At 51.1% G+C, this 27,646-nt stretch overlaps 2 protein-coding genes and 1 pseudogene across 2 annotated transcripts in view; all 3 read left to right on the forward strand.

Annotated features, from left to right (window-relative positions):
• The window catches only part of NOTCH1 (notch receptor 1), a 787,535-nt gene that overhangs the window by 584,628 nt on the left and 175,261 nt on the right, over window positions 1-27,646 (forward strand). The window lies entirely within an intron of this gene.
• Window positions 1-27,646, forward strand: part of EEIG1 (estrogen-induced osteoclastogenesis regulator 1) — a 68,077-nt gene that overhangs the window by 14,454 nt on the left and 25,977 nt on the right. The window lies entirely within an intron of this gene.
• LOC136635793 (5S ribosomal RNA) lies at window positions 10,024-10,142 on the forward strand (annotated as a pseudogene).

Raw genomic sequence — 27,646 nt, forward strand, 5'->3', positions numbered from 1 at the left:
TGCTCTTATGTTCTTAAACTACAATTCCCAGGAGGCCTTGCAGGCCTCTTGTTATCTGGTGTGCTCCCTGGGGCATTTGGTGGGCCACTGTGAGATACAGGAAGCTGGACTAGATGGGCCTGTGGCCTGATCCAGTGGGGCTGCTCTTATGTTCTTATGTCCCAGAGCAAAAATAAGGGGAAGGGTTTCCCTTTCCAAAAGGGCTCAATCTGAAAAACAGGGGGTGCCAGTCGCAAGTGCTGGGAGGGATGCTGTTCCGAATTGAATTGGGGTGGTTTTTAAACAGAAGAGGGTCTCCACTGTGGCTGCTTGGTTTAGGGGTGGGAGTCCTTAATAAAGGGGACGTCTCAATGGTCATCAAAGCAGCCCTCTTGCACTGCACCTGGAAGCTGCCCTGTCTGTTTCCTTGCTTCCCCCTTTTAGCAAGGCATAGTAGAGAGGCATCTAACAATCTGAACAAGAGAATAACCGTGGACTCCTTCCAGTGAGAATTTTGCAAGCATGCTGGGAAGCGGGGGGGGGGGGAGGCCAGATGGCGGCAGCTTCGGAGAGCACATTTCTGGGAGGAGTGGGACGTGGGAGAACAGAGCAGGCAGCCTCCCGGATACGGCATTAACTTCTGCAGCCAGACCAGAGCCAGGGCTGCTGCCGTCATGCGCGATGTTGCCTTTGGCACGGCTTCGCTCGAGCTCCGGTTCTTGCACCTGTGCCGTCTGGCAAGCGGAAGCCACCGCAAGCTGTTGGCCTGGTGGCCCAAGCTCATTGCAGCAGTGCTGGTGGTGGAGTCCGTGGAAGGCCGACCAAAGGTTTCCGTCTCTCGGAGAGGCTGCATCCTGTTATGCAAGGCTACCCCCTGCAGCTCTGCCTTCCTCTCTCTCATTTTGTGGCCAAGTGCATGAAGATGGGGGAGGTTTTACTCCAAGGGGGTGTAGCTGCTGTGCAGGTCCGATAGGCTGGGCTTCTGCTTGCTTTCTTCAGCTGTGTCGCTGGAAGACTCCCAGCAAAGCTCTGCACTGAAGGTGCTGCCACTCCCACACCTGTCCAAGGTTCAGAGGTCGGCCAGGTCAGATGGGCCCTGTGATAGGTGTGTCCTTTGGCCAGTGACTCGGCACCTGATTCCCTTTGTCACTGGAGTGCAGGTTGCTGATGACGCCACCAGCGTTAACCACCTCCATAAACTTTGATCTGCTCTTGCTCAGAGCTCTCAGGAAACTGTCTCACCAAGGAACCGATGAGGTCCACAGCTGCTTACCTTCTTCAACCTTTTTGTGGCATCAGACACGTCCAGGCCAGTGGTTTTCAGCTTGTTGAGAGCTGGGACCCACCACCTCACGCCCCAGTCTGCAGGGTGAGGGCCACCTTCAGGAACTCACTGGGGAGTGATGACAGGTGATGGGCGGCCAGCGTCTTGTCTCTTCCTACTCGCTGGTGGCCGGCCAGCCAATCAGCTGGCTCTGCTTTGGTGTCATTCTGCCCCTTCTCTCCTGCCAGACCAGTTGGAAGGAGAAGAGGGGCAGAGAGTGGCACGGCTTGAGTGTGCGCTCAGTTTTGAGAGGCAGAAGGAGCGCCACAGCAGGGCAACGGCTGGGTCCTTGGCTCCAGCTTCTGTCTAGATGGTGAAGAACCTCCTGGATGCCGCTGGAAGTGCCTTCTAGATATGACCAGAAGTCACTGGTGCAAACCAGAAGTTGAAACAGTTGAAATGATTTTTTTGTTATGTGGGAGAAAGTGGGGATAGAAAGGGGGCGCTTTCCTTCCCTAGTTACTATGGGATTAGCAGAAGCCTCCATCTTACTTGTGAGATTAGGAAAGGCCTTCCCCTTGTGTGGCCCTGATCCTCTAGTGTGGGGGGCTGGCTTATTTTGAACTCCTTTGACCCCCCCCTCCCCGTTGTGCTGTACTACCTAGCGAAGGCACACCTCCTGCCGGGACATCTTGGCTGTGTCTCTCTCTGTTTCCCAGCCACAGGGACTGAATTTGCGTGAGCCAGCATGGACTGACGAAGCAGCTGGGATGTCTTCCAGCCCTGGTTGTCCACAGGAGAGTCATGTTTCTGGCACTTTCTTCCAGAACAGACAAGCCCTCCCTCAAATCATCAGATTTTTCAAATGCGATCAGCCCTTGGGTACACTTTGCTTCACTTGGGGAAAACCCAACTTCAATTTCCTATAAAGCTTCAAAGGTCTGTTGCTGGGAGGAAGTTCATTCTTCACCCAGCCAAGCCACTACTGCATCAGCCATTAAATTGTGCTGTGGGTGTGCCTGGTGTGTTACAAACATCGAGAGGGCTTGGCCCTGCCCCAAGGACTTTACAGTCAAGATAGGCCCAGAGGATGGGGAGGAAAATGAAGGCAGGGTGAATGGGGGGGGGGGAATGTGTGACTGTTGTAGACGAGCTGAAGTGTAACCAACAGGGTAGCTTGGCGAAAGGTGTCACGGATAAGGTGGGTCTTCAAGTCAAGTCAAAAACCTTTATTGGCACATAAACAATAAAACCAAGGTGTAGGTGAATCTTCAGAAGGGATCTGAAAGACATAAGGGCAGTTAACTGAGGGAGCATAGCTGTTGGGTGGGAAGAATGGGTTGGTGTGGGGCAGAGAAGGCTGTTGTGATGGCTTCTAGCCTAGGTGGAGACATCAAGAGTTGGTAGGGATCATCTAGTTCAGGGGTGCTCAAACTTTCAACTTTAGGGATGCTGGACCTTTAACAAGTGTATAGAAGAGAGAATTTCAGCAGGTGCAGCTTGTCATCTGTGGGATGACAAGTTGCTCCTGCTGCAATTCTCTCTTCTATACACTTGTTAAAGGTCCAGCATCCCTAAAGTTGAAAGTTTGAGCACCCCTGATCTAGTTCAACCCCCTTTCCTGTAGCAAGAGGTCCTCCTAGAGCATCTGCGGCAGGTGCCTATTGGAGGCTTGAAGGCCTCCAGTGAGATGGTGATGGATAAGATGCATGGGGTGGGCAGAGGGAAATTCTCTTCCCTCTCACACAACACCAGGACCACTGAAATCAACAGGCGGGAGAGTTGGGACAGACAAAAGGATGTGTCGCGGCGTTGGTGGCACCAGTGTGCCAGTGTTCAGGGCTTGTCTCAACGTGGCACCATTCAGCTGGCGTGCCGACTCTCGCTTGGCGCATTGGCTGTGGACGGCCACCCCTGCGGGATGAAATAGCTGTGCTTATGTTCACCAATGAATAAGGATGTGAGGGAGGGAGGCAGGCTCTGAGCGTGCAGGCAAGCATCGCGGTTCAGGAATGAAACTGTTTATGCAGTGATTTTTTTTTCCCCCCAGTTATAAATTCCCCCCTCCACCCCCCATCGGGTGAGGCTTTGCTGAGAAAAATGCGACGCACAGTCACACTTTTCAGTGGGTTACTTGAGTTTATTAAACCCTTGAAACGGAAAAACAAGAAGCACCGAAACGTGTTGGATTGTATCGGGAAAGGCACTTTTTCTGCGGCCCTGTTGGTTTGCAGACGCAGCCAGAGAGGGGAGGCCAGCCCAGCTTTCCTCCCAAGGTACCTCTGCCCACTCTAGAAGTTCTCTTACTCAATCATATACATGGTTTGTCTGTGTCCAGTAGTCTGTCTTCCATTAAAGATCCCTTGGGAAGGCTCAAAGCCGGCCCTTATTTTTGCCCTGTTTGTGAAGAGACCTCCTGACAATAGAGATTCCGGTGTTCGACCTTGTTGGCTGATAGATTCATGAGTAGAATTCGATAAATAGCTAATTCATTCATTAGATCAGGGGTCTCCAAACCCCTGCCCGGGGGCCAGATGCAACCTGCAGCAAGCCTGTATCTGACCCGCGGCAGCCTCCTGACAGCACCAGGATGAGGTCTCTTGTAGTCTGGTGTGCTCCCTGGGGCATTTGGTGGGCTGCTGTGAGATACAGGAAGCTGGACTAGATGGGCCTATGGCCTGATCCAGTGGGGCTGTTCTTATGTACAGCCTCTGCCCCAGTTGACCAAACACAAGAAGGCCAGTCCTTCTCGGCCTCGGTCTTCTCCATCTGCAGTATGGGGGTAATTATACTTGCTTTACGAATTGGCCTTTTCGGCCTTTTCAGCCACACTAGACGCTGTTCCAGAACCACCATTCAGAGCGCGCTACCAGAGTCTTTCGAGACTGAAGGTTGCCAACACAAATAAGGTTGTTGTATTGGAACCCTTAAGATGTTATGGGTGAAGTTCTTTGAACACCCAGCGAGCGCAATATGTTTTTGGCATCTCCATTTGCGGGTAAGAACTTGTGGGCCAGGTTCAGTCGAACTGACGTGTCTACATCCCAATGACTTCAGTGGCAGAGATTTTAATCATGAGTTAAAAGTGCGTCTCTTCGGTTAGAGCTGGGGTGTCAAACTCGTTTCATACTGAGGGCCGAATGGCATTCATGATGCCTGCTGAGGGCCGGAAGTGATGTCGTTAGGCAGAAAGTATCATCCTTAAACAGGTCATAACCAAAAATAAGCACTTTTTCTCACTTAGGAATTTGTTAGCTGCAAATGACAGAAGAGAAAACACACAAATCTTGATCATATTTCAAGATATGGGAGCGCCCAATTTTTGTGCGGGCTGCCCTTTCAGCAGTAACACCTCAGCACTGCTCAGCAGCTGAGAGCTTGAGGGCTGGATAAAAAGCTTCCGGGGGCCGCATCTGGCCCCCAGGCCTTATGTTTGAAACCCCTGGGTTAGAGGATGCCCTAAATTCTTGGTATTCCCCTCTGTGTCTGCGGCCAACTTATTGCTAAAAACTTCATTGAGTGACAGAGTTTTGGGTGTTGTTTTTTTTTTTGAAACACTGATTTTTCTCTTTTGAGCTCTCACAGATGAAGAAAGTGGAAACTTCACTTGTGTGTCCCAATTTGTGTATGGTCTGTCTTTTTAAACACCCCTTATTAAAATGCGTTGTTTACCACCAACCAGTTGTCTCAAGCCTTGCTGTATAAGGCCGTGTCACTCGCCCAGCAAGAAAACACGGGCACCTCATTGCAGCTTCCTCATTGAATCAAATCATCATATAATGTTTCCGGGACAGGTTCTTTCGCAGTACAAAACAGGTTTTTTTTCATCTGCCTTTGTAATGTTCAAAGATAGGTGTTTGCCTTTCCTTGCCTAAGCAGTAAGTTCCTTTTTAACGAACTAATCACCAACTAATTTCCAGTTTGCCTGTACCCCCAATGGGAACTCCCACTTCTTCCCCAAATTGTGCAGTGGATCTTGATGATGTCAAGAAGTAGAAAATGAGCCTGACTCTTTGTTAGAAAGTTTACAGCAATTTCTGACAAGATTTAGGATTCAATTCGAACACAAAGTTCTGATGTTAGGGCAATGACACCCTCTATAGATGAGGTTGGGGGTTTTTGGGGGGGCGGCCCTGTACACACATACCTGGGAGTAAGTCCCGTTGAACTCAGCAGGGCCTTATATCTCAGTTGATGTGCATACAATTAAAGTGGACCCCCTGTTATCTCTGGGGATCCATTCCAGGACCCCTGTGGATACTGAAGTCCATAGATAATTAACTCCGCGGCTGGAGGGCTCGGGCGACCTTCCTGGACATGATTGGAAGTCACTGCCTTGAACCAGAAGTGACTTCCCATTGTGTCTGGGAGGTCCTCTGAAGCCCTCCAGCTGCAGGTGCAGCGTCTGCCGATACTGAAATTCACGGAGGCTCAGCCCATGTTGTCCTAGTCTTGAGAGCCCTAAGTGTCCCGAGTGCAAGAACTGCCCCTTCCAATATCCTCCTCCCACCCATCACCTTCACTCCTTCACCAAACCCTCGCTTTGCCTTCAGTGGCCACTGCGGGGGGGCATGATCTACAAGAGGTGAGGTCTTCTCTACTGTGGCTCTAAAACTACGTGCCCAGGTCCTCTCGCTGCCTTAAAATATCAAACAAATGATGCTTGCACAATTGAGAGGAAAACTGTAATCGCTGAACACCTTCGCCTGTTCAATGACACTGCGGGCATGGTTCTGGAAGTGGCGAGTGGAAGGCAGAACAGTATGGATGCTTTGCAGCCAAGATAATCATAGAGTTAGGTCATCTATTCCAACCCCCTGTCTTAGGCAGGAAATCCTCTTAGAGCGTCTCCAACAGGTGCTTGTCGAGCCTCTGCTTGAATATCTCTAGTGAGAGAGAGTCCACCGCCTCTCTCGGCAATCTGTTCCCCTGCCGAACCGCCCTGACCCTGATAATGATTTGGGTCTGTCAAAAGCATGGGGTTGAGGTTTGCCTTCTGGGAGCAAAGAGGTGGTGAGGACACTTGCTATGGGTTCTTGGTGGGCCAAGGATGGGTTCCAACTTGGGCGCCCCCAGGCAATCACACCTTCTTTACACGCTCTGCAGGTTTGCCTTGGGTTGGCCGCGGGTGCTTCTTGACCCAGCAGTGAGAGCGTATTGCGGGAAGGCCTTCCGCAACTTTCACAGCTGCCGGCTTTTTTTTAATGTTGGGTAATGCAATGAGCGGCAATAAATAGCTTTGCAGGTCGGTCGTTTCGTCCCTTTCTAACGGAGGTCACCCTGGGTCATCACGGAATTTGCTTTTATTGCTGCTTCTGCAAGACTTGAGAGTGATTCATTTGCAAACTTGATTGCCTCATTTTGGCCGGAGAATGTAGACAAACTCCTAGGCTCGGTTTGGCCAGTAACGTTTAGGGCGGCATCTGGTAGGGGCTTCCCTCCTGGTGTCATGGAGAAGATCTCTTAGGGATGCAGGCAATGGTCATTCTTGTAAAATCTGAAGGAGGCATCCTTGACACCTCTTCTTTGCTTGTCTCAGACATAGAGCCCCTGTTTGTGGGCAGAAGGTCCTTCCAATCTCTGGTATCTTCCGGTAGGGCTGGGAAAGGCCCCCTCAGAGGCTGCTGCCAGTCAGTGACTGCTCTATTGGGATGTCTGGACCAAGGGCCTGACTCGTGCAGAATGGAGCTTCGTGGAAAGCAGTTCAGAACTTGTGTGGGTGTTCATGTCATTGTGTTCCAGCAGAAGTGCTGCCCCTTCTTGTGGACAAGTCTTGCCTTCTTCCCACTGCATTCTTCCATGAGTCTCCAGAAATCCACAGGACTAGGATACATAGCTGGACGGGAATGTGAACGTTGAGATGCGGTTCACATTCACGTACACTGAATTGGTGTCCGGCTTATTTATTTATAATGTATGCCCTGCCTTTAAAAAAATTTAGGTACCCAAGGCAGCTAAGAATAAGCGCTGTTGATAAAATTAATAAACTTCAGTGGGCCCTCAGTATCCGTCATTCCAGGACCACCACGGATACCGAATTCTGCAGGTAATGGAATTTGTGGTGGGGCAGCCAGAAGAACCGAAGTTTCTTTTGGAAACTTCAGAAGGCCTCCTAGACACAACTGGAAAGCACTTCTGAGCCTGTCTGGGAGGTCCGTCGGGCATTTGGTGTGCCGCTGTGAGATACAGGAAGCTGGACTAAATGGGCCTCTGGCCTGATCCAGTGGGGCTGTTCTTATGTTCTTATCTAGTGGGCCACTGCGAGATACAGGAAGCTGGACTAGATGGGCCTTTGGCCTGATGCAGTGGGGCTGTTCTTATGTTCTTATCTAGTGGGGCCGCTGTGAGATACAGGAAGCTGGACTAGATGGGCCTGTGGCCTGATGCAGAGGGGCTGTTCTTATGTTCTTATCTAGTGGGCCGCTGTGAGACACAGGAAGCTGGACTAGATGGGCCTCTGGCCTGATGCAGTGGGGCTGTTCTTATTTTCTTATCTAGTGGGCCGCTGTGAGATACAGGAAGTTGGACTAGACGGGCCTGTGGCCTGATCCAGTGGGGCTGTTCTTATTTTCTTATCTAGTGGGCCGCTGTGAGATACAGGAAGCTGGACTAGATGGGCCTTTGGCCTGATCCAGTGGGGCTGTTCTTATGTTCTTATCTAGTGGGCCGCTGGGAGATACAGGAAGTTGGACTAGACGGGCCTGTGGCCTGATCCAGTGGGGCTGTTCTTATTTTCTTATCTAGTGGGCCGCTGTGAGATACAGGAAGCTGGACTAGATGGGCCTTTGGCCTGATGCAGTGGGGCTGTTCTTATGTTCTTATCTAGTGGGCCGCTGTGAGATACAGGAAGTTGGACTAGATGGGCCTTTGGCCTGATGCAGTGGGGCTGTTCTTATGTTCTTATCTAGTGGGGCCGCTGTGAGATACAGGAAGCTGGACTAGATGGGCCTGTGGCCTGATCCAGTGGGGCTGTTCTTATGTTCTTATCTAGTGGGCCGCTGTGAGATACAGGAAGCTGGACTACGTAGATGGGCCTGTGGCCTGATCCAGTGGGGCTGTTCTTATGTTCATATGTCTCTGAGGCCCTTCAACCGCAGGCACAGCACCCGCATTGAGTCAGATCCATGGGTGCCAAGCTTGCAGATAAGGAGAACCCACTGTACAATAAAAATAGGAGCAAGAACCATAGGGGAGGAGAACTTCCCAGCGGCCACTTAAGAGGATAAGCAAAGCTATAAATGGCTTTTGGTCCCTGCCAGGAAGTCTGCAGGGAAGGGGCAGTTTGGGAGGCAGCCCCACAGTGCCTGCTTGGCCCACCTTATGAAATAACAGGAAGGAATAAGCCAAATGATGGAGTCCTGGCAGCGCCACTTGCTATTCCCAAATAGAGGTTGGCCGGCCAGGGCAGAATGGAGTTGCAAGGGAGCTCTGTTTCCGATGACTTATTAATGTGCCCACAGCCTGCACTTCTGACTGGCTCTTGCATCGCTGTCTCTGAAAGATGGGTCAGGGCATCCTAGGGGTTTTCCCCAGGAACTGCCAGCCGACAGGGCGAAAGGGTGTTGCTCGCCAGGAGGTTGGTGGCTCTTTGATTGTGAAATGGCCTCTTGGAACGCGGGCAGGGCCTGGCACCTAAGGGTGGAGCATGTCCCAGCAGGTTGGGGCCTGAACCTCTTGTTTGTTCAGGGCTATTTTTAGAGTGCTTATTATCGAGTACAAGTTACGCTGGCACTTCCCATCCTGGGCCACCCTGGTGTGACTTTTATAACCTCTCAAGTTAATGGCAGGCATTTAGTCAAGGGGATTTGACCGGCCTGGGTTTGTTTGCATGCCATGGGTACCTGGGACGCTGCAGTACAGAGTCAGGTCCTTGGTTCACCTAATCCAGTATTGTCAACACTGGCTGGCAGCGGCTCCCTGGAGTTTCAGATGGCAGCCTTTTCCAGCCTGACCTGGAGATGCAGCCGAGGATCAACAGTTTTAAGAACATGAGAACAGCCCCACTGGATCAGGCCATAGGCTCATCTAGTCCAGCTTCTTGTCTGGAAGCGGCCCACCAAATGCCCCAGGGAGCACACCAGATAACAAGAGACCTCATCCTGGTGCCCTTCCCTGCATCTGACATAGCCCATTTCTAAAATCAGGAGGTTGCGCATGCACATAATGGCTTGTAACCCGTAATGGAACTTGTCCAATCCTCTTTTAAAGGCGTCCAGGCCAGACGCCATCACCACAGCCTGTGGCAAGGAGTTCCGCAGACCACCCACACGCTGAGTAAAGAAATATTTTCTTTTGTCTGTCCTAACTCTCCCAACACTCAATTTTAGCGGATGTCCCCCAGTTCTGGTGTTATGTGAGAGTGTAAAGAGCATCTCTCTATCCACGGCATAATTTTGTGTGTCTCAATCATGTCCCCCCTCAGGCACCTCTTTTCTAGGCTGAAGAGGCCCAAACGCCATAGCCTTTCCTCATAAGGAAGGTGCCCCAGCCCCGTAATCATCTTAGTCACTCTCTTTTGCGCCTTTTCCATTTCTCCTTGACCTTGAACTCTGCCGCTGGTGGGGGGGGCAGGCTGAACCACACAGACCATTGGCACCCAATGTTTTAGCACAGGGACCCACTCTTTAAAACTACACTGTATCAGGACCCACTTGGCTTTACGAAGCTAAAAAAGTTTCTTTTAACCAGCTGCTCGAGCCTGTTTTAATACTTTTTGCTTTGGGCAGGTCACCTTCTGGAGCATTTGTTCATGTTCATCAGAAGAACATGTTCATGTCCATGTCCATGCAACTGTTACCCTGCACATGCCCGATCTCGTCTGATCTTGGAAGCTAAGCAGGGTCAGGCCTGGTTAGTACTTGGATGGGAGACCACCTGGGAATACCGGGTGCTGTAGGCTTATACCATAGTCTTTCAAGACTGAAGGTTGCCAACCATTGTCCATCAGATGGGGACCCTTCTGGTGGCCTTGTATTCCCCTTCACCTAGCCTTGAATAGGAACCAAGGCACGTTTTCCTGCTCATGACCAAGTGTGCACGTATGGCTTACTTTCACTTTCCATAGGGCCCAATACATCTTCCTTGTTGGCTACCAGCGTGTCAGTTTCACAACCCACAAAAACCAGGTTGCCACTTACTGGTGGGTAGTGACCAACAATTGGGGAACCATGGATGTAGACAACTTGCCCTCCTGACCACCTCTTTACCACTCCAGGCATCCTGAAACGGGACACAAGCTGCCACGAGATGGTGATTTTTGCACCCATCTCCCATGAATCCCCTTGTTGGGGGAACCAGGGAATGCCCCTTTCCTGTGCCTTGGCTGTTTGAGCTGTAACCTGGCCCGAGGAGTTTTACATTTATGCAAAAGTTTGCTTTGCAGTAGTGCAAATATTCACCCCATTGATTAAAATGCTTTTTGCTCTAATGAAGTTATTTTTTTTAAACATTATCTCTGACCAGTCTCCTTTGCTTGCCCAATACCCAACCCCACCCTAGCCCTGTCTCCCAGTTTTACAAATAAAGGAGGCAGCTCTGCAGATAAAACCCAGGTGGCTGTGGGTGTAAAGTCTCAAGACTTGGTGAGGAGGGCAGCGGAAAGTCAGCTGGCTGCCACCAAACCTTATCACCTCCTTGGATGACAGGAGGGGCCAGGAAATGGAGGGATTTAGTCTTGTTTCTGCACCTTTCCATCTCCCTTGTACAGTTGGTCCTTGGGATTCATGGGGGATCCACTCCATACCAATTTCCTTAGATAATGATAGATACTTTATTTACGGTCATCTGACCAGCTGATCACAAACAAAACAAAATACACAGAATTAAAACCAACACCCCGTTACACATATGTAAAATCATAGAATCAGAGATTTACACTCTCAATTTTCTTCCTTACCAACTGTGCAGCATAACAGAAGCAGGCAACCCTGAGTGATGTATCCGAGTATACATCAGAAAGCAGAAAAGCAAGCTTTTCCTCCACCTGCATCCCCGTTTCAATACCGAAGATCAGAGAGATAAATTTAGATCTCAAATCATCATAGTATGGACAGTTGTCTCCACCACATTTTGAGGGCGGGGCACAGTCTCTCTGAGTAGGGACCCCTTGCATAATGCCCCAAAAGAACTGCTGATAAAAGTACATTACACCTAGCTTTAGTAAAAGCAATCCTAAATTTAGGAATAACAATATTATAAAAATATCTGGCAGGAGAAAACGCAAGAGCTTGATCCCCAAGAAAAACATACACAGAAAGTCTGGCTCTCGCAGATCTCAATTCAAGGTCTACCAACCTCTGACGCAAAATTTCTTTTGCGTCTCCCGGGCTCATCATCATTAAAGACTCTGGGGAGAGATCGCAGAGTTTGAAATGATCCAAGCACCTTTTTCCCCAGGTGCCTTAGATAATGAAATCCTTGGTGGGGGCACACCCTGGCACACCAGAAGTGCCTTTCAGAAGCGTCTGGGTGGTCTTAAAAGGCCATCCAGCTGCGGGCTCAGCATCCACAGATATTCAAATCTGCAGGTTCCGAGTCCGCAAATAAGGAGGGCCCCCTGTACTAATCTTTTAGCTATCCAGTTCAAATTTCTCGCATGCATAGCAAGGTGGTTTCTCATGGAATACTTAGTGTTTGGCCCTTGGTAGCTGTTGGTACCTTGGTAGCTCCTAAGAAGGAGAAGAGACTCAACTATGGCCCTACCCATTAAAAAAATTCTAAGCTATATTTAAGATCCTTTATGCAGCAAGTCCAGAATAACAGGGTGTGATCCCACGTACGTGCTCATTTCTTCTTTGCTGTTCATAGTAACATCAGCATGGACAGAAGGAGCTCTCAGGACTGGCTTTTCTGCCTAACCGATTCACCGACTGACCTGTGTCAGTAAACGTGCTCCTACGCGACTTCTCCAACCTGCAGTTGGAAATGGGAACGTCGGTCATCTTCTGAAATCGAATAGAGCACCTGACAATCAAACTGAACTCTCGTCTGGACAGGAGCTAGAAAAAGGGGCTTTCTGGTGAATGGGAATTGCTGGATAAATAGCGTATAAATTAGCCCCTTTCCTGCTTTCCTTGGGCCAAGCTGGAATCTCACCTGCAGGCCAGCAAACGTGGAAGGTTTTACAAAAGAGAGGTAGGCCTGTGTGCGCGGCCGCAGAAAATTGAAACCGGAAGCCTAGTGACTTTTTGTGGGCTTCTTTGCAGAGTTGCAACATCCTTCTTGGCAGTGTTGGGGAAAGTTCTCCGGCTCGTTTCTTAAGAACTCAGTGCTGTTCCCCCCTTCCAGTTCTTGCCCGGCTTCTGACGAGGCCCCTCTGCTGTGAACTGCAGCATGAGCTCACTCATGGGTGACTGTTGCGATATTTTCCTTGCTGGCAGGCATCCCTGGCCTCCGACCAAGAGCATGTTCTTTCTGTAGATGTGGCAGTAAGACTCTGGGCTGAATCTCTTTACTGCCTCCGGAGCCTTGCTAATCATGTTGTGGCTCAGCTCTCGCAATTTAACTCTTACAGTCCCTTATCCCAGCCCTTGTGATCTTGTCTCCCGGTTCTGTTGTCCTCTGCAGTGGCTTGCTTTGAATGGCAAAAGTATGTTTAAGTTGCAAGTTAAAAAAAAAAAAGCTTGCCAAGGGACAAGGAGTGGGCTCTAAGGGAGATTTAGCTCACTGGAAGAGCATCAGTTCTGCATGCAGAAAGTCTTGGGTTTGAAGCCTTTTGTCTCAAGATCAGCCTGGGGAACAGCCCTGCCTGAAACTTTGCAGAGAGCTGTGCCGGTCTGTGTTGAGAACACAGAGCTGGGTGAACCAATTGCCATACTGTTTGGTTCTTAAGCCTGGCTTAAGGTACTTAAGCCATACTCCTAGGTTCTTAAGCCTGGCTACAATCTCAAAGCCAGCCTCGCTTTGCCTTTCTGGAAGCATTGTGTACACCACATGCCCTTGTCCATCGAATAAGTGCACAGTTGAAGAGATAAGGGTCCTTGACACACTTGCCTGGGAAACCCCAGCAAATGGCCTCTGAGAAGCTGCTGGGGGGGTGTCGTACACTCCCTGGGTTTTGGGGTGCTCAGAGTTCTTGGTTCTTGAACCCTAGAGCCCTCAAGGACCCCTATTTGGTAGTACTGCCACCACCCTGTATGTGCCAGTGTCTCAGTCCAGGGGCACGGAGACCCTCTAGGCTTAAATCTATCCCTTGCAGGCACTGAGCACTTTCTTTAATTAAAGCCTCAGTCCTCAAGTTACTAGTCCTCAATGAGTATTGGGTAGCTTGCTGAACGGCTAGGCAGGATTCTGAACCTTTGTCCCCGACAGACAATGAAACAACTTAGTAAAAGGATTTTTACTTTATTAAATACATAGGGTTACATAAAGTTACAAAAGGCAGCAAATGCTAGAGGCATAAAACTTCTAGGAAGACTATGGTGGTGTCACGCTCTGAATGGTGGTTCTGGAACAGAGTGTCCTCTCCAGTGCGCGAAGCCTGGGTAAAGTAGGTATGGAGGATAGGCTGTTTCCCATGCAGCAAATCCCCCCTCTCCACGTCGCTGAAATGGTCCAATGGAAAGGCAGAGGCCAATACGGTTGGTTCCAGCGGCGTCGCAGGAGTTGCCAGAACGTGACTGTGTTCAGCCATGAACTGCCTCAGGGACTCCGGCTCCGGATTTTGCCTCGAGGTTGACTCCTGAAGCCTTTTCCATAACTGGATGTAGCCACAAGGCAGTGGAGGTTTGGGATCAGAGTTTTCCTTCTCTCAGATGAGCTGCCTTCCCAGGCTGACGAGTCCCATCTACCCGGTGGCTGTTTAGTCGCCTCTTATGACAAGTACAGCCAAACTGAGGGCCTATTCTTAGGAAACATATCAGTATAAAAATAACAAAGCTAACTGGCTATCTCTGTTATTCCCTAACTCTCACCTGGGTCAGCGTTCTTTTGTAGATCTTTCCTCCAGGTTATCTATAAGGCCACATGGCCCCGGTGGATCAGGCTGTGCCTGCAGGATGTTGCACCCACAACCTTTTCCACCCAAAAGACAACACGACACACCCGTTGGGCTTTGTTCTTATACTTCTCATGGAAGTGGGCTGCATATTTTGATCACTTTTAAGCTACTCGGGTCCTCTCTTTCTCATAATCAAAGCTATGCTTTCCTCTCCCATCCAAAGCAGCAAGGCCTTAATGGACCTTGCGTACCAGGATCTGACCCCACCTCCATTGTATTTCAGTCCCAAGGATGTCTAGTTATGACCCATCTTGTCCAGCTAAGGCTGCAATCCTATCTGTGCTTACCTGGGAATAAGTCCCATTGCCTATAATGGTACAATGGGCTCTCCTTATCTACAGATGCAAACCTGTGCCTGGACGGCCTCAAGAAGACCTCCTGGGTGCTTCTGGAAAGCATTTCTAGTTTGCCAGGGCTGGGGTTCTCTTATTTCATTGTCTGTGGAATAAGGTATCAGAGGGAGGTCCTGGAATGGATCCCCTGTGGATACCAAGGGTTAGTACTTGGATGGGAGACCGTCTGGGAATACCAGGTGCTTTAGGCTTATACCATAGTTTTTCAAGACTGAAGGTTGCCAACCAACCAACCAAGGGCCCACTGCTGACACGCATGGCATTGGACTCTGAGTGTCCCACGAAACTTGTACTTGTTTCACTTGTTTTCAAGTGAAAAAGGACCAAACAACACAGTCCTGGAACGAGCTGGAATCCCTAGCGTGTATGCACTGCTGAAACAGAGACTCCTGCGTTGGCTCGGTCATGTCGTGAGAATGGATGATGGCCGGATCCCAAAGGATCTCCTCTATGGTGAACTCGTGCAAGGAAAGCGCCCTACAGGTAGACCACAGCTGTGATACAAGGACATCTGCAAGAGGGATCTGAAGGCCTTAGGAGTGGACCTCAACAAGTGGGAAACCTTGGCCTCTGAGCGGCCCGCTTGGAGGCAGGCTGTGCAACATGGCCTTTCCCAGTTTGAAGAGACACTTGGCCAACAGACTGAGGCAAAGATGGAAGGCCCATAGCCAGGGAGACGGACCAGGGACAGACTGCACTTGCTCCCGGTGTGGAAGGGATTGTCATTCCCGAATCGGCCTTTTCAGCCACGCTAGACGCTGTTCCAGAACCACCTTTCAGAGCGCGATACCAGAGTCTCTCGAGACTGAAGGTTGCCAACATATCTATTCCACATGTAGTGTAGTTTTATGTGCAGGCCTTCTGGTAGACTCCAGGCTGGCAGTTCAGGGTTGCCAGAAGCCTGGGACGGGGTGGCTCGGGAACGGCGTGGGTTACAAAAGCATGAGTGTGACTCTGCGGGTAGGAGGGCTCGACAAACCCGTAGGAGCGACCGTCAATAAGTGCTCAGTGTGGAACATCTGAGTGTCACTTGTGTCAACAATGGGGTTCAAAGAGGGCTTGGAAACCGAGTTTACATCATCTCGTGCCGGAGCCATTCTTTTTTCGATTGTAGAGATGGCTTTTTTTTTTGCCGAGAGAATCGCCGCAGTGTTCTGGGAATGAAACGACGTAGGGATCGTGTAACAGCTGAGAGCTCATCTGTTGAGCTTGGCCGTGCGTCTGTGACGCGAGCGAAGTCACGAACGGATGACTGTTAGCATGACTGGTTGAGTTGTGGGTACATCTTGGGGTGAGATGCACCATCCTCTGGCGTTCTGGGTTCTGTAACTGAGTCGGGCCGCTCAGGGATTGCCCTCTGTGCAATGTGTAAACAGCTGTTTCAGCTGGAGTCAAACCACTCCAGTGGTAGCCAGATGAACTAAATTCCACCCTGACTGTGTCAAAGAAAAGTTGGCAGTCAAGCTGAAAAAGGCTTGAAGATCCCTGAAGTTGCTTTGTTGGCACCATTCCCTTAGGAAAAAAATGTTGTCTTGTTTCTCAGTTTAGTGTAGGTGGAGGTAGAACTCCCAGAGGGGTTGGTTTGGTACCTTGGGCAGCTGGCATGTAGATAAACTTTCCAGCAGTACCCTCATCCCTGGTTCATAGAAGGAATCAAAGTGCCTCCACCCCCTCAGCTTTTGAGGTAACGGCATTAACTTCAGAAGAAGAGGAAGAACCTCTCGGCCCTGGACATACTGGTGGATTTCCAGCTATATGCAAGGGACCCTTTTCCAAGGCAGTACCATGTAAAGTTTAGGGGTGGCTCGGCAGCTGGGGGGCAGAGGCTTTTATTTTGATCAGGAGTACCACTGATGTCCTGATGCAGTAAAATTAGCTTGCAGCCCACCTAGTGGATCCCAACCCACAATTTGAGCAACACTGCCTTAGGGAGCCCTCAAGACAACAAGATACCTGCATCCTGTTGCCACTCCCTTCCAAGGTAGTCTACTTTTTGAACCGGGAGGTTGCATATACCCATCATGGCTTGTAACCTGTGATGGACTTGTCCTCCATCAGTCTGTCCGATCCCCTTTAAAGGCATCCAGGCCAGAAGCCATCACCACATCTTGTAGCAAGGAGTTCCACATTGGAGGTCCGTCACCACCAATAATGCTTTCCGGCCCATAAGAACATAAGAACAGCCCCACTGGATCAGGCCATGGGCCCATCTAGTCCAGCTTCCTGTATCGCACAGCGGCCCACCCAATGCCCCAGGGAGCACACCTGATAACAAGAGACCTCATCCTGGTGCCCTCCCCTGCATCTGACATAGCCCATTTCTAAAATCAGGAGGTTGCACATACACATCATGGCTTGTAACCCAGAATGGATTTTTCCTCCAGAAACGTGTCCAATCCCCTTTTAAAGGCATCCAGGCCAGATGCTGTCACCACATCCTGTGGCAAGGAGTTCCACAGACCAACCATGCACTGAGTAAAGAAATATTTTCTTTTGTCTGTCCTAACCCTCCCAACACTCAATTTTAGTGGCTGTCCCCTGGCTCTGGTGTTATGTGAGAGTGTAAAGAGCATCTCTCTATCCACTCTGTCCATCCCCTGCATAATTTTGTATGTCTCAATCACATGCCCCCTCAGGTATCTCTTTTCTAGGCTGAAGAGGCCCAAACGCCGTAGCCTTTCCTCATAAGTAAGGTGCCCCAGCCCAGTAATCATCTCAGTCACTCTCTTTTGCACCTTTTCCATTTCCACTATGTCTTTTTTGAAATGCGGCGGCCAGAACTGGACGCAATACTCCAGGTGTGGCCTTACCATCGATTTGTACAACGGCATTATAATATTAGCTGTTTTGTTAATACGTTTTCTAATGATCCCAAGCATGGAATTGGCCTTCTTCACTGCCGCCACGCATTGAGTCGACACTTTCATCGACCTGTCCACCACCACCCCAAGATCTCTCTCTCTCTCAGCCCCTATTGCTCCATATTTCTGGGCAGTTGCCGAAGTAGTTATCCACTGGCAGCATTCCGCATGGGACTCCTTATCTACCTTAGGAGGGGTACCTGTAGCAGATACGCCTGGAGCATGCAGGTAAATTGCACTGCAACAAGTGGAGAAGGCAGACAAATTGCTGATGGCTTGATAACCACCCGCCCTGCTGCACACCAGCTGCAGCCTGCTTGCTGCCTGTCTCTGGCTTGGTTTTCTTTCCTGCGTCCGGATGTCTCTGATCTGCTGTGTGTCCTCCCGCGGCCGGGCTCCTCAGGCAGCTTCGGTTCTTTGTCTGTTCTGCTGTCTACGAGCAACACCTCCCTTTCCTCTGCCTCGGAAGCGCAGCAGCCCCGCCGCGGCTGGCGACTGTGACAACACCCGAAGTTGGCCGTTCTGTAAACTTCCGGCGGGCTTGCGGCAACACCTGGCCCCCTGGGGGGGGGCGAGACTTGCACAGCGCGCAGGCACTTGGGTTGGTGCAGAGTTGGCTCTCCAGCTGCTGCTGATTCCCGCCAGTGCAGGCTGTGGGGAGGGGCCTGGCTTAATGGTTTTGGACGTGAGCTACAGCAGTGCCAGGGGACGTGGCTGCCGTGTCCTCCTGCATTTTGATGCGTTTCTGCGTTCTGTACCTTCTGTGCTGGTGATGAAGAGACAGGTTTTTCTGGCCCGTTTCCTCTCCCTGTTTGCTCGTTGTCCTCCCCTCGGTGCAGGTGCAGATTGTGGCTCTGCCGCACCCCAGCTGCATCCTCACCCTTGAGCCCCTTCCAGGCTTTAGGAAGGCTACATGGGGAGGCCTTCCTCACTGACTGCTACTTAAGGTCCTTTAAACCAGTGGTGCCAGGATTGAGCTCAGGGCCCTATGCACGGGCTGGGCTGCAGGTCCTCCCCAGATGGGCTGCGTGGAGAACCTGCTCAGACCACCTACTCAGACCAGTAGGGGTGTCAGACTAGTAGGGGTGTCAAACATAAGACCCGTGGGCCAAATGTGGCCCCTGGGAGCAATTTATCTGCCTCCCCTGTTATAATTGGGCCCTCCCAGCTTGATGATTGAACTCTCGTTACCTTGAAAATACGAACAAGACATGCATGTATTTGTCATTTGCAGCCCATGAGCTTCTATCTGAGAACCAAGTGCTTATTTCTGGCCATCATCTGCTTGATGATGTCACCTTCTGCTTAATGATGTCACCTTCTGCTTAATGATGTCACTTCCGGCCCTCAGCAGGCACCACGAATGCCAGCTTCGGCCCTCTGTATGAAACAGGTTTGACACACCAGTCTACGTTGTGTTTGTGCATCTGCTGGGGTGGAGATGTGGGTTTCAAAAGAGCACTAAACGACCCCTTGTCGGTGCAGGTTGACATCGTAAAAGCTACCACAAGAAGAGCCCCAGTAGCAAGTTCTTCATTTGTATTCCACCATCAGTGTGACCCTTTCCATATTGTTGTTGGCAACCTTCAGTTTCGAAAGACTCTGGTATCGCGCTCTGAATGGTGGTTCTGGAACAGCGTCTAGTGTGGCTGAAAAGGCCAATCCGGGAGTGACAATCCCTTCCACACTGGGAGCAAGTGCAGTCTGTCCCTGGTCTGTCTCCCTGGCTATGGGCCTTCCTTCTTTGCCTCGGTCTGTTGGCCAAGTGTCTCTTCAAACTGGGAAAGGCCATGCTGCACAGCCTGCCTCCAAGCGGGCCGCTCAGAGGCCAGGGTTTCCCACCTGTTGAGGTCCGTTCCTAAGGCCAGATAAAGGCCCTTTCCATAAATGACGACAGATTGGTCATTATAGATGAATTGGCTTGCACAGTCTGCCCCCCCCCCCCATGCTTTAGCAGGGTGGTGTTACAGGCAGCAAGCAGTGATGGAATCCAGCAAGTGTCTGAATCTGTGGTGCCCTGTCTCTTATGTTCCCCACCCACCACATGCCAAATAGTGATGGCGACACAAGGCAGGGCTTGGGATGTCGAACTGGGCCCCTAGATAGGCTCGTGTAGAAGAAGGTGGTCCTTCAGACTCCTCCCCCAGCCCCTCAAGCAAGAGACTCAGGTTGCAGTATTGCACAGGTATAAGGAAGCAGCAAGGCTGGGACCTGCTTTTGGTTTGGCAGCTCGGAGTGCTGTAGCTAAGAGCACTGATCGTTAAATAATTTTTGCCTTGGAAGGCAACGGGGCACATCTCACAGCACCCTGGTAGTGGGTTGCTCTAGGACAGCGTTCTCCAAACTGGAGACCACTGCATGCTGGAAAAGGTTTCCCCCAGTGCCAATGGTGCTTCCTGTTCGACGCTCTTCCATGCTGCCAATCTCTCCGAAACTGTATCCTGGCCAGCCACATCTGCCCAGAAATTCAGGTGTGATGGTTGCTGGGGCGATAGAACCTGGAAGCGACTGGCTGGGGTGCATTTTCAAGGAGATCGGTGGTGCGGAACAGCAGCGGAACGGTAAGCACCGTTCACCGAGGGGATGGATTTGTCCGTGCCCTGGATCTGGCTGTGGGCCGTGGTACGGAGGGCCCTGCTCTAGGAGAGTTCTGCCCTCCGTGCTAGTGCTTCTCAGGAAAGAAAGACGAAGAGAACTTGGAAAAATGAAAGTGAGAGAGAGTGTGTGCAGTTGGCTGGGAATTGACTTTATCCTTGGCAAACAGGTTGGTGTGGCCTTCGTGATTGGGGCCAGATAATGTGACACTGACCTTGGGGCTACTGGGGCATCTCCAAACAAACGCTTGGTCCCACGTGCCAGGCAGAGCCATCTGTCGCAAGCCCGCAAGAAGATTAGTGCTGCTCCGGAGGCTTGACCCAGATTTTTATCTTGCCAGTAAGATTTCGCCGCCCGGGCAGAGACGGCGGAGGCCCAGTGACCCTGAGGAGGACGAGCCGAGGCGAAGAGGGCTCTGAAGACCTGCTGGCTCCTGCCTTGTTGCAGGGAGAACGTCCCTCACTGTTGCTCTCTGCCAGAACCCTCTGATGCCAAGGGGGGGGGGGGACACTCCTGGTTTGCTTGCTTGGTTTTTGCTTTGCACTTGACACCATCTAGCCTGCTAGAGTCTGTGTTGTTCCTCATTGACCCCCTCCTCCAAACTGCGGACCGCAGCTCTTTCCAGGACCAGCAATAATTTTCTCTAGTTCCATATGACTTCCTGGTCTCTCCAAGCCTGGGCCTTCCCGACCTTCTCCCTCCTGATCCCTCTGCTCTTCCATCCCATTGCTCTCCGTCCTGTCACCCTTGTTTCTCCAGCTCCTCCTCCCTCGTTGCCCCTTACGCCTGCAGCTCTACCTGCACACCACGTCCTCCAAATCCCTCCAAATCTACTTTTTGCATAAAACCTTTGGCGCAGCCTCATACCCGCTGTGCTGCATTGCAAGTAAAGCCTGAGTAAGTGTGTAGGAAATATCCATCATGTGTTGTGTTCCATCATAAGAACATAAGAACAGCCCCACTGGATCAGGCCATAGGCCCATCTAGTCCGGCTTCCTGTATCTCACAGCGGCCCACCAAATGCCCCAGGGAGCGCACCAGATAACAAGAAGACCTGCAAGGCTTCCTGGGAATTGTAGTTAAGAACATAAGAACAGCCCCACTGGATCAGGCCATAGGCCCATCTAGTCCGGCTTCCTGTATCTCACAGCGGCCCACCAAATGCCCCAGGGAGCACACCAGATAACAAGAGACCTGCAAGGCTTCCTGGGAATTGTAGTTAAGAACATAAGAACAGCCCCACTGGATCAGGCCATAGGCCCATCTAGTCCGGCTTCCTGTATCTCACAGCGGCCCACCAAATGCCCCAGGGAGCACACCAGATAACAAGAGACCTGCAAGGCTTCCTGGGAATTGTAGTTAAGAACATAAGAACGGCCCCACTGGATCAGGCCATAGGCCCATCTAGTCCGGCTTCCTGTATCTCACAGCGGCCCACCAAATGCCCCAGGGAACACACCAGATAACAAGAGACCTGCAAGGCTTCCTGGGAATTGTAGTTAAGAACATAAGAACAGCCCCACTGGATCAGGCCATAGGCCCATCTAGTCCGGCTTCCTGTATCTCACAGCGGCCCACCAAATGCCCCAGGGAACACACCAGATAACAAGAGACCTGCAAGGCTTCCTGGGAATTGTAGTTAAGAACATAAGAACAGCCCCACTGGATCAGGCCATAGGCCCATCTAGTCCGGCTTCCTGTATCTCACAGCGGCCCACCAAATGCCCCAGGGAGCACACCAGATAACAAGAGACCTGCAAGGCTTCCTGGGAATTGTAGTTAAGAACATAAGAACGGCCCCACTGGATCAGGCCATAGGCCCATCTAGTCCGGCTTCCTGTATCTCACAGCGGCCCACCAAATGCCCCAGGGAACACACCAGATAACAAGAGACCTGCAAGGCTTCCTGGGAATTGTAGTTAAGAACATAAGAACGGCCCCACTGGATCAGGCCATAGGCCCATCTAGTCCGGCTTCCTGTATCTCACAGCGGCCCACCAAATGCCCCAGGGAACACACCAGATAACAAGAGACCTGCAAGGCTTCCTGGGAATTGTAGTTAAGAACATAAGAACGGCCCCACTGGATCAGGCCATAGGCCCATCTAGTCCGGCTTCCTGTATCTCACAGCGGCCCACCAAATGCCCCAGGGAGCACACCAGATAACAAGAGACCTGCAAGGCTTCCTGGGAATTGTAGTTAAGAACATAAGAACAGCCCCACTGGATCAGGCCATAGGCCCATCTAGTCCGGCTTCCTGTATCTCACAGCGGCCCACCAAATGCCCCAGGGAACACACCAGATAACAAGAGACCTCATCCTGGTGCCCTCCCTTGCATCTGGCATTCTGACACAGCCCATTTCTAAAATCAGGAGTTTGCGCATACACATCATGGCTTGTACCCCGTAATGGATTTTTCCTCCAGAAACCTGTCCAATCCCCTTGTAAAGGCGTCCAGGCTAGACGCCATCACCACATCCTGTGTTCCACATCCTTCCTTCTGTGTTCCATCCTCCTCTTTCGCCCTTTCATCCGCCATCAGTCCACAAGTGCTTTGGGCAGGGATTTCCAAACTTACCAAGGTCACGGCACCCCTCAGCCTCTTTTTTCCCAGCCCACCATCTTGGATCACATGAGATCCAAGAATGGTGGCAGCTGGGAGAACAGCAGGAGAAGCCACCAGGGACATTTTGTGGCACTCTTGTGAGTGCTCCATGATACCGTAAAGTGTCATGGCACGTGCTTTCAGAATCCCTGTCTTTAGGGGCTGGGATCTGACCTTTTAATCTGTTGTGAAGCATCCTAGCTTGGTGCTGGCTGCCTGCGGACTACAGCAACCTGAAAGCTTCCTCACAACTCGGGGACAATTAAATTGGTCTGGTACCTGTATTGCCCCCTGGTTGCTGGTGATTGTTTAAATATGGGAACTGAAATCGGCCTCCACGCCTACCCACCCAGTGCAGAAGGGAATATTGGCAAGGGTGTGGTTGGGTACAGGGTCTTCTCTATGTCCATTTTTAAGAGTAAGATGTCAAGAAGCTCTTACGCAGCTCATCTTGACCGGATCTACCCATGACTTTAGGGACTTACAAGGGAAAGTGTGTATTTTCTAGAACCCCAAACCCCAGCCCTGGGGCCACTTGCGGCCCTCGAGGCCTCTCAATGCGGCCATCAGGGAGCTCCCAGTCTCCAGTGAGCCTCTGGCCCTCCGGTGATTTGTTGGAGCCCACGCTGGCCCGATGCAGCTGCTCTCAGTGTGAGGGCAACTGTTTGACCTCTCGATGAGCTGGGGGATGAGGGCTCCCTCCACTGCTTGCTGTTTCACGTCTGTGATGCAGTAGCGGCAGCAAAGGAAAGGCCAGCCTTGCTTTGTGCAAGGCCTTTTATAGGCCTTGAGCTATTGCAAGACCTTCATTCATTCATATAAGTTCATCCTTAATATATTCATTTATGTAAACGTATGTAAATTTATTCAAATTTGAAATGTAAATTAATTCTTTTTCCCCCTGGCCCCCGGCACAGTGTCAGAGAGACAATGTGGCCCTCCTGCCAAAAACTTTGGACACCCCTGTTCTAGAACATGATCATGCTGTCTTAGTATCAGCAAGATAAGAGAGTAAATACGACGGAACCTGCACAGCCCCTGATAATCTCAGTGTTGATTTTATGTGTGCTTCTCAACTGCTCTCCCCAAAATGTGTCTGTATTTTTTTTAAAGGAAGCATTTTGATCTGATTTTAATGTGCGGTGTTTTGAACCCAGAGGCATTGCATTGTTGAGTAACAGCCCATTTCATCACCAGCTTTTCCTGCTGATTTCTTTAGACCTCCCAAACTGTGTGGCTATAGTTGCCTCTCTCATTTTGGTTTTGGCTGAAGTCCCGCAGCCTTTAAACTTTGGCGCCACTCTGTTGCAAGAGTGGGTAACTCCTGAAATGCGCAACTTTCAGGCTGTCCACGGCTCCAGACCAGCTTAGAGTTGGCATCCTTCAGTCTCGGAAGACTATGGTGTCACACTCTGAGTGGTGGTTCTGGAACAGAGTGTCCTCTCCAGTGCGCGAAGCCTGGGTAAAGTAGGTATGGAGGACAGGCTGTTACCCATGCAGCAAATCCCCCCTCTCCACCTCGCTGAAATGGTCCAATGGAAAGGCAGAGGCCAATATGGTTGGTTCCAGCGGTGTCGCAGGAGTTGCCAGAACGTGACTGTGTTCAGCCATGACCTGCCTCAGGGACTCCAGCTCCGGATTTTGCCTCGAGGTTGACTCCTGAAGCCTTTTCCATAACTGGATGTAGCCACAAGCCAGTGGAGGTTTGGGATCAGAGTTTTCCTTCTCTCAGATGAGCTGCCTTCCCAGGCTGACGAGTCCCATCTACCCGGTGGCTGTTTAGTTGCCAGCTTAGAACAGGTCTTTATTCCAGGGGACGGGCTCATGCAAGGACATACTGTATATTCTCTTTTCTCTGGAGCAAAGGGAGATCAATATTTGGCCTGGCAGAGGTCCAGTCCCAGCTGATCATCACACAGGCCTGCATTCTGGTCACACAGCAACAGTCATCAGCCAGGCCCAGTGATGAGTTGGCAGATCCAGCCCATCTTTGGCACGGTCTATTTTTTGCTTCTCTTATAAAAGCCGGGTGCCTCCGTCCCTGGCAGCGGAGGTGCTTTGTAATCTTCCGCGTGAAATGTGGTCCTCTTCTGTTTTTCCTGTGCTGCCCCCGGCACCTTCCTGGCACTCTCTTTCCGCCTGTTTCCCTAATTCCAGGCTTGGTGGTTAAGCAGGCATATTTCAGTCGCATCCAGGTCAGCTTTTAGAATGCCCTCCCTGTAATTTTCCTTCTTCAAAGACGGGAAGAAGGCAGGCGAAAATAAAAATATATATGCCACACGCATAATTCAGACTTGGTGATGCAATGAAGCTTCTTCCTCCCAGCGTTTTTCTTTGCAAATGCAGTGCAGCTGCCATCTCTCACCACAAATTAAGGGGCACAGTCGCATGGGTGCCCCCCCTTTTTGTTGATGTGCCCCCTTCTGCCTGCTGTGCTCAAGCCGGTGGTGTAGCTGGAGGGGGGGTGAGCGTTGGGTCCGGTGGGGAGGCTCAGCAGGGCGGGCAAGTGGCTCCTCCCTTCCCGGCAGGGGGAGCAAAACGGAGCCGTATGGCTCCGTTTTGCTCCCCCTGCCGGGAAGGGAGGGGCCACTTTCCCACCCCGCTGAGCCTCCCCACTGGACCCATCTCTCAGCCCCCCCTCCAGCTACACCACCGGCTCAAGCTCTTGCATAATCGATGCAAAATGAGCAGGCCTTCATAAATCTGCTCATGAGTATTCCCAACTTGAGGGTGAAGACACCAAACGTCCGTCCCCCCACCCCTGGATGCCTGTCCTCAGATTCCACTGATACACAGCTGGTTCTGAGTCACAGGAGAGGTGCTTTCTGACTCTTACCATCGCCTTTTTGTTGTGCAAATGAGGGACGACCCCAGACACTCTGTGCATGCGCAGAGGGTTGGGAAGGAGATTAGGAAGTCAGGGTTGGCTGCGACCACAGATAGTGGTTGGCTGGCTCAGTCAGGATTTAAGAACATAATAACAGCCCTGCTGGATCGGGCCGTAGACCCATCTAGTCCAGCTTCTCTAGTATCTCACAGCGGCCCACCAAATGCCCCAGGGAGCACACCAGATAACAAGAGACCTGCATCTCTTGGGCAGGAGGTCTGGTCTAGAGGGTAGAGCCTCCCTCTGCCTGAAGATAACATCCACAAGGTCGCCAGTTCGAGGCCACCGGCACCGTGCGACCTTGGAGCAGCTGACAAGCTGAAGCCGAGCAATTCCATCTGCTCTGAGCATGGGAGGATGGAGGCCAGAATGTGAAGCCAGATCGGAATGAAACACCTGAATGTAGTGGTTATTGAAAGAAAGAACCTTTGAAATTGTAAAAATCCCTATTTAATAAGGGGTTTAATAAAGCCTGCCTATGTAAACCGCCTTGAATAAAGTCTTGAATAAAGACCAAGAAAGGCGGTATATAAATACCTGTTGTTGTTGTTGTTGTTGTTGTTGTTATCCTGGTGCCCTCCCTTGTCAGCTGAACATAAGAACAGCCCCACTGGATCAGGCCTTAGGCCCATCTAGTCCAGCTTCCTGTATCTCACAGCGGCCCACCAAATGCCCCGTGGAGCACACCAGATAACAAGAGACCTGCATCCTGGTGCCTGCCCTTGAAGGACCCATGAGGATGAGAAATGGCAGGGAAGCCCTTGATAAGTCATTGAGACACACCTGAGCACATGGCTGCGGGCACAACCAACCTTTTTCACAAAACACCACACCTTTGTCCATCGTTCCCTACTGCAACTTAAGTACAAGTTGCCGAAGAAAGTGTTTATCCCAGTTTCCTCCCTCTGTTGCCTCCCTTCTGTTGGTATCTAGACTGTAAGTTCCTTGGGGCAGGGGTCTTGCCTGTTCACTATATGGAAAGCGGCACGTACGTTGACAGGGCTGTGCAAATGAGAGCAGGCGTAGGCTTGGATCTGCCCCTTAGATGTGAGACAGCTGGAAGTTTCATCCAAGAGGTAAGACGCAAATAAACTATGCGCTTTTAGAAAGGCTTGGAGAATGGGAAAGACCCTTGAGATGGGTTGCAGAATCCCTTTGCTTTGCAAATGTGTCGTAGGTGATCTTTCCGCATTCTGTTGCGTCTCAGAGCTCCCTGTCCAGCCACTGCCTTTCCACAGACGTCCTGAAAGAGCAGTTGCCCATCCTCTCAACTGTTCTGGTCTTGCCACAGCCAGGAGGCCCTCCTGTGGTAGAGACTTGTAGCCATGAACTGGTTGTTCCGTTACCTATCACAGGGCAAGCCTGTGGTGAGTTTGTCTCTTAAGGGCATCATGTTGGCAACCTTCAGTCTCGAAAGACTCTGGTATCGCGCTCTGAATGGTGATTCTGGAACAGCGTCTAGTGTGGCTGAAAAGGCCGATTCGGGAGTGACAATCCCTTCCACACTGGGAGCAAGTGCAGTCTGTCCCTGGTCTGTCTCCCTGGCTACGGGCCTTCCTTCTTTGCCTCAGACTGTTGAGCAAGTGTCTCTTCAAACTGGGAAAGGCCATGCTGCACAGCCTGCCTCCAAGCGGGCCGCTCAGAGGCCAGGGTTTCCCACCTGTTGAGGTCCACTTCTAAGGCCTTCAGATCCCTCTTGCAGATGTCCTTGTATCGCAGCTGTGGTCTACCTGTAGGGCGCTTTCCTTGCACGAGTTCTCCATAGAGGAGATCCTTTGGGATCCGGCCATCATCCATTCTCACGACATGACCAAGCCAACGCAGGCGTCTCTGTTTCAGCAGTGCATACATGCTAGGGATTCCAGCTCGTTCCAGGACTGTGTTGTTTGGAACTTTGTCCTGCCAGGTGATGCCGATAATGCGTCGGAGGCAGCGCATGTGGAAAGCATCAACGCATAGCAAACGCACAGCAAACAATTAACGCAGTCAAATTTCTTCTTAGCCTACCTAAATATTTCAAGTGCTAGAAAGGAACCTTCTCAGGCCAGCCTTGGAAGCGCATTCCTCCTCTTGGCAGCACTGATGTGTTTTGCCTGTAGCGGCG

This window comes from Tiliqua scincoides, chromosome 16 (assembly GCF_035046505.1).
Source record: "Tiliqua scincoides isolate rTilSci1 chromosome 16, rTilSci1.hap2, whole genome shotgun sequence".
Classification (NCBI taxonomy): Eukaryota; Metazoa; Chordata; class Lepidosauria; order Squamata; family Scincidae; genus Tiliqua; species Tiliqua scincoides.